At 39.0% G+C, this 6,881-nt stretch overlaps 1 protein-coding gene across 1 annotated transcript in view; it reads left to right on the top strand.

Annotated features, from left to right (window-relative positions):
• The first annotated feature begins 1,996 nt into the window (after window positions 1–1,996).
• Window positions 1,997–6,881, top strand: part of VWC2 (von Willebrand factor C domain containing 2) — an 81,997-nt gene continuing 77,112 nt past the window's right edge. The window contains exon 1 of the mRNA XM_056332993.1: window positions 1,997–2,197. The gene's annotated coding sequence lies outside the window, so the exon portion shown is untranslated. The remainder of the gene's footprint in view (window positions 2,198–6,881) is intronic.

Here is a 6,881-nt window from a genome sequence, read left to right as displayed (position 1 = left end):
CTTTTTGGAAGTCATCTTTTTGGAAGTCACAGTCGTATGCTTTCAAAATGTGCTGCCAAAGGGGCTGTATTGATCTGTTGTGCATCATTTGCGAGCAATTCTCACGATGACTTAATTCTCAAGTCCAAAAAGTGGTCTTCAGCAGAAAAACAAATGTTCACCTTTATGAAGGTTGGGCTTCAAGCCACATTTGTGTGTGATGCTGCTCAGAAAAAGGCCACAATTTTTTTTTTTTTTAACACAAGGAAATACTTTCTTTTCCACCTCTTGTCCACCAGTGGCTGTGATATTTTCAGACCTGCCAATGCAATAAGTATGGATGAGCAATTGAAACTGTAGGGATTTTCAACTTGATAGCTGGAAATTTTAGCAAATTAAGTAAAAAAAAAAAAAAAAGAAAGAAAGAAAGAAAAAAAAAGTATTATTTAGTGTCTCTGTACATTGCAAAAGTGAAGAGGAGCTCTGCTGTTTGCTGTGATAGGTGCAGATCAGGCCATCCACTAAATATCACTAGCCCTGCTGTCGCATGCTGTATTAAGAGACTGAAAGTGGTCAAATAATAAAAGAGAATAAAATTATTGTCTACCTAGCTTGATTTGAGTAATTATTTCATTCCTGATTTTCTTCTGAGCTCCCTGACTGAGGGCTCATATCACAAATGTTGAGAACACGAGCGTTTCCCCAGGAATTTCAAAGGCTATCAGAAATTGGAAGCACCATATTGTAAAATCCATTGTCATTAAAGCTCAATAACTGATAAATCCCACTGTTATGCAAATTTTTAGTCCTAGAATTGGAGGAAGATAGTTACTACTTTGTTATTCTGCTGCTAGCTTTGCTGGTTAAGTGAAGAGTTATAACTTATTGTTCCATGCATGGTATCTTCACGGTTTCTTCTCGGTGAACTTAAAGGGTTCATGACAGTGGTAATGGAAGCAGATGAAGTTCTCAGCACCAGCTAGGCAATAAAAGACAGCTGTAATTCTGAGGATTACAATCCAAGATCAGTGACATTTCAAAAGTACCCTGAAATTGTTTACTGTCATTAAAGTACAAATGTCTTTCACTGGATGTGAAACTGGAGTATTAGATGTCTGCTGTTGTTTCAATGTCTCTTAAATGAACAAGCCTTAAATACATTGCTTTTTATATGCTGCACTTTTGTTTGCTTTCATGTAATGATTATTCAGAGCACTTTCTTTGGGATAGAGTTTGTCAGTCAAATGGAAGTTATTTGATTTCACAAACACATTCACATTGCAAGATGTGTGTCTTTTCTACTGAGCATTAATGCAAATACATGCACTCTACCTAGTTTAAGGAGACACCATTCTGTTAGAGCTCTCATGTTAATCTGCAGCTTTGCTTTAGCCCCTTTACGCAAAATCAAAGTGAAGAAAAGGTATGAAGATGTTCAGGATTCCCTCGCAGTAGCAACAAGGGAACTCCTCTGACCATGCACAGCAGAAAGCAGTCATGAAATTGCCCTTTGAGTACCTCATGCAAGTTTAAACATGGAAATGATAAGTGTAGGACCGGACAGAGGGGTATCAAAGATTATACAGAGTTTTAGGGAAATTTTGCATTACATGGATCAACCCCAGGGAGATGACTGGAGTTCAAACATTCCCAGAGCTGCCTAAGTTACATGGCAGCTGCAGGGCGCACTGAAACATGCAAGTATTTATGCCCTATTTAAAAGACCTGGTCTCAGTTTCAGAGCCCAGCTGCTCTGTCTACCTGCGGACAGCAAGATGAAGCTCACTGTGACTCCCCCTCCGCCCCCCCATAGGGGTTTTCTGGCCAGCAAGAGATAAAAATCAAACCTGCTGCAGTGTGTTATGTAACAACTTCTTTTTTTTTTCCTTCCCCTTCAGATGAAGAAGTGTTGATCCTTTCCTTTTCACAGGCTGGCTTCCCAGCTGCAGGCTTCCTCACTTTTATTACAAAGCTCTACCACTTTAATCTGATCTTTTCTGTGCTACATCATTCTCTTGCTTTAGCTTGTGAAGTTTGTTCCAAGTGGACTTCATTCATTTTAAATGAATTGACTGCTTTCAACTTTAACCAGACTGAAGTTGTGATTGTGTGTTGTTTACCCATAGTATGATGGGGGAAAACTCTTTTTGCTCGGGAGAGATCAGAGAAGATCATTTAGCCTGAACTGTCTCCAATCCCAGGACTAAGACTTCCTTAGGTAAGCTTGCTGACATCTGGAACATCACTTTCTCTACTCACCTGCATTTTTTCCCCTGTCATTTTAATATTACCTCCCCTCACAGCTACCTATCAAAGTTATACACTACTATCCTGAGATATGGTTTATTTGTGCTGCAGACAAAGATCTATAACATCCTGTATTATTTCTTCATTCATTGCAGGCACAAGATGGTATATTTTCAAACAGTTTTACTGTTTTTTAGCTGAGAGATTTCCATCAACACAGCTGCTTTCTATGCAGCTAGAAACATTTGAAAGCCCAAGGCTTATGCATAGCAGCCAGAGCCACTTTTAAGAGGTGCTTCATGGCCCATTAACAAAGCTGTCATATATGGCTTGCCTTTAATTAAATATTGATAGGGATTTAGTCTTGGAACAACATTTCAGACTAATACGGAAAAATCCTTTTAATCTGCATAACAGATCAACAGGCCACTACACCGCTTACCCCTGTACTTCTGTCTGGATGAAGCTGAGGCACGCAAAATGAGAACGTTGTTCGGCTGTTGGTGCCACTTGAGCCCCAACTGTCTTTACTAGAACTATAATTAAGGATGCCAGTTAACATCAGCGATGGTTTATGTGAATGGCAGTTTATAAACAATGGGATTTTAATTCCCATGAGGTGAATCACAAACCTGTTTCACAACAGTTTACCAGTAGGGCCTTTTCTTGGATTTGAATCTACTCTTGAAAAATTCAGAGGTCTGTAAAAGTTTCCCAGTTAGTTACCAGCCTTATGCAATTCAATAAATAAATAGTTTTCCAATTGAATGCTTCTTATCCTAAAAAGAATTTCATTACACGCTACCCACTCCCTCATGCATGGCAGGTACCCCTGAAGATTGCACATCTCTCTGGAACACTTGCCTGTAATGTAATTGTTTTTGTGTGCAATTGCCACAGCTGCTGAAACATCCCATGTGACTTAGATGTTGTCATGCTTTAACCCCAGCCAGCAGCTAAGCACCGCGCAACCACTTGCTTGCTCTGTCCTGATGGGATGGGGGAGGGATGGGGGAGAGAATCAGAAGAGGAAAAGTGAGAAAACTCATGGACTGAGATAAAGACAGTTTAATAAGAAAAGCAAAAGCCATGCATGCAAGCAAAGCAAAGCAAGGAATTCATTCACCACTTCCCATGGGCAGGCAGGTGCTCAGCCATCCCCAGGACAGCAGGGCTCCAGCACGTGTAACGGTTACTCGGAAGACAAATGCCATCACTGCAAACATACCCCCTTCCTTCTTCTTCCCCCAGCTTTATATGCTAAGCATGGTATCATATGGTATGGAATATCCCTTTGGTCAGTCGGGGTCAGCTGTCCCAGCTGTGTCCCCTCCCAGCTTCTTGTGCCCCCCAGTCTGCTCGCTGGTGGATGGGTGAGGGGCAGGAAAGGCCTCGGCTCTGTGTGAGCTGCTCAGAAGTAACAAAAACATCCCTGTATTATAAGCTCTGTTTTCAGCACAAGCCCCAAACAGCTCCATATAACTTCTATGAAGAAAATTAACTCCATCACAGCCAAAACTAGCACAGATGGTCAATGCTGCATTACTGCACAAGAAAGGCAACTCCTTTTCTTTAAGCTGTAGCCTGGGTGTTTGGAGGTATTTTCACTTTTAGGCCTGTCGGTTTTTCATTACCAATTTAATAAGTACTTGTAAGTAGTGCACTCTATTTTTTTTATTTTATTTTTTATTGCTTGCAAAAAAAAGCAAGATAATATACTGATTGTCAATCTGAGTGCAGCATTGAAGACTTCTTTTCGGTTTTTCAAGAACACATTTCAGGCTCAGGAGACATTCCACAGAATCAGCAAATTCTGACAAGTATGAATGATTCACTTACGCTGTATTTTTCTATTGTGTGGTGCTCATTTCTTCTGATGCTCAATTTTACTGGCAAAACTGTCTTTGAAGAGTACAAATGAGCTACTACCTGGACGTACAACATGCTTTGTATTGCAGCTTTGCATGAATGGATCAGTCTCATCCAATCTCACTTAAATATCTTCCTTTCTGAATTGATACAGAATTTAATGAAGGAAAAACATTAACAAGCTTTCTTCTGTCACTTAGAGCACTTCATTCTCTTCATATCTCATCCATAGGAATGGAATTCTTTTTTCACTCCTAAGGTTATGAATGTCAGCCATACCAATATTGCACAACATAAGCATAAGGAAAATGCAGCTCTAGAAACACTAACTTTAAGAAAGTAAGTTACTTATTGGAGTCTGGTCTGTAAAATCTGGTCCTGGCATTTTGCTCAGGAACACTTTCAGGCCAGTGGTGCCTGACAGAGGTCCTGTTTCCTGATGGATTTCCAAGTGCTGTTATTACTAGACCGTGTAGTTCTACACCTGCCTTTCTCTAGCAAGGAAACTATTCTCTTTGAAAGAGTGATCTGGGATGTCATGGGCAATGCATTCTATTTCTTCGTGCACTTACCATTTGGTTTTGAGTTGTACCAAATGAACAAATCCTATAACACTAGTTCTTCTTTCGGGATCTAAGCCCTGGACGGAGGAAAATCCAGCTCTGCAAATGTTTTCTTTTGGCAGAGCTCATACTGACAGAAACAGCACTTAGATTATTAGGAACACTTCTTCCAGCACTCAGTTCTGAATTGTTAGTCTGTGGAACCCTCTCCTGAGATATAAAATGGTCCTTACTTTATTGTCAAATGCCTGAGCAATGGGTGGTCTTTGTAACTGTTTCAAAACCCCTTCACATTTGTGTTCTGGCCTGCTCTGCATCTGGATGCATCTGCATCCCCTTACATTAAGGAAGAAAATAAAAATACAATCCAAAACTGGAATTAAAGTAAAACAAAACAAAACAAAATTAAAAAAAATCAGAAACCCCAAAATGCTCCAAGAGGTAAACAGTTAAGCAGCATTTGTATTGGGGAGTCACAGAAATGTTAGGCAAACAGGCACAACATGAGTACATCTAATAACTCTGCGAGGCATAATGGCAATGTTGGTCTATTTAGCGGCTATTACAGAGCAAGTAAGCTGAAAGAAACTCTTAGGAAGCAAAATAAGTGGTAGAAAATCCTTTTCAAGTGACTTTAAGAATCCTGCCTATTCTGTAAAAACAAATTTTATTCAGTGATGCTGAACAGCACCTGTAAAGTAGAAGACTTTTCAGCAAGAGAGGATGAACATTACAGCTTCAAGAATGTATTGATTACTGCAGCAATGAGGGAGGTTGTGCCAGTGAAACTCTGATATGTTCATTCTTCTGAATCCAAATAATGGGATTGTGTGTTGTGCCTCTGCAAGAGGTATTTGAGTACATGTAACGTTCACTAATAGGTCTTTATCATCTTCAAACATGTATGGGATAGATGAACAGTTTCCCTATTCTGTACACGTAAAATTGGAGGGTAAGGCTGTATTAAGAGACTTTCCCAAGGGCACAGAGGAAGACTGAATCCAACTGATGCTCTTGGCTACTGGTGCATCATTTATCAGGTTGCTGATTAAGTGGAGGGTCCTACATTTTATTATTGGTGATGCTGGTCTGACAAGAAGGATGCATTAGACCTGGTAAGGTGGCATACAAATGAACCATGTTAATTTAAGTACCATTAGAAACACAAGACAGAAGGAAGAAAATCAATGCTTTGTTTTATAGTAAAAAAAAAAAAAATCAATAAGGAAAGAAATGGTATTTCCTAGGACCTCAGAAAATGTGTCAGACAACAGGGAATAGTTAAAAGGAATTAAAACTATTTAATACAAGTTGCTGGTGTCCTTTTAGAGAGCGATGGTCTAGGGCTATCATTCTGTAATACAAAACTGAGTAAAATCCAAAAGTACTAAGTTGTGAGAAAAAAATAATATCAGGCAGAAGCTGGTTGTTGAGTTGGTGTGTTTTTTTTTTAATTAAACTGGCAGCCAGTTGCAGTGAATTTGTGAAAACTGCAGAAAAGATGCACACAAATAAAATTAAAAAATAAACATATACAGCAAAGGAGAGGTTACATGTAATCCCAAAAAACACAAGGCAGGTTTACATAAGAAAACTGCCAGAGGTCCATTTCTAGTCTTGTTTTTCTGTCTCTTACAATAGACTATTGCAGATGGCTAGGGAAAAAATGTAAAAACAGGCCAAAAATAGAATAAAGTTTTCTTGGTGTTGACTCTTGCTCTCGGCAGTCTGCAGTTTAGAGACATCCTGGACAAGAGGTTGCATCTGGACTATCCTATTTAATAGTCTTTGACATTACTTTCATAATTTTTTTACTGGTCTATAAAGACAATATTCTGTCAGAACAAATCCCACCATTTAAGTATGTATAATATTAAAAATCAGTAGGTTTGGTTTGCTTTAAACTTTTTTACCTGTCATTGGGTACCCTTACTTCCTATAGCATGACAAATGCTGAAAATTTGTTCCCTTAACTCCCTCAATTCAGTTTCATAGTTATCCAGCAGTTTTCTGTTTCCCCTTGCTACAATATAACTTTTCTCTTCTGTTTATCTTCATAGGTACCTTTGGTACCACACATAACATTTCGGATATGAATTTATGCAGTGTCGTAATGATGGTTTCCTATTTGTTTTCTGTTTCTTCCTAATAGTTCCTATTATTTCTTTTTTCTTTTTGACTGCCAGTGAGTTTTGTACCGTAGATTTCAAATACCTACCAACA

The sequence above is a fragment of the Falco biarmicus genome, chromosome 3 (assembly GCF_023638135.1).
Source record: "Falco biarmicus isolate bFalBia1 chromosome 3, bFalBia1.pri, whole genome shotgun sequence".
In the NCBI taxonomy this organism is placed as follows: Eukaryota; Metazoa; Chordata; class Aves; order Falconiformes; family Falconidae; genus Falco; species Falco biarmicus.
Note: the sequence above shows the minus strand (reverse complement) of the source record. Positions and strands in the feature narration are given on the sequence as shown.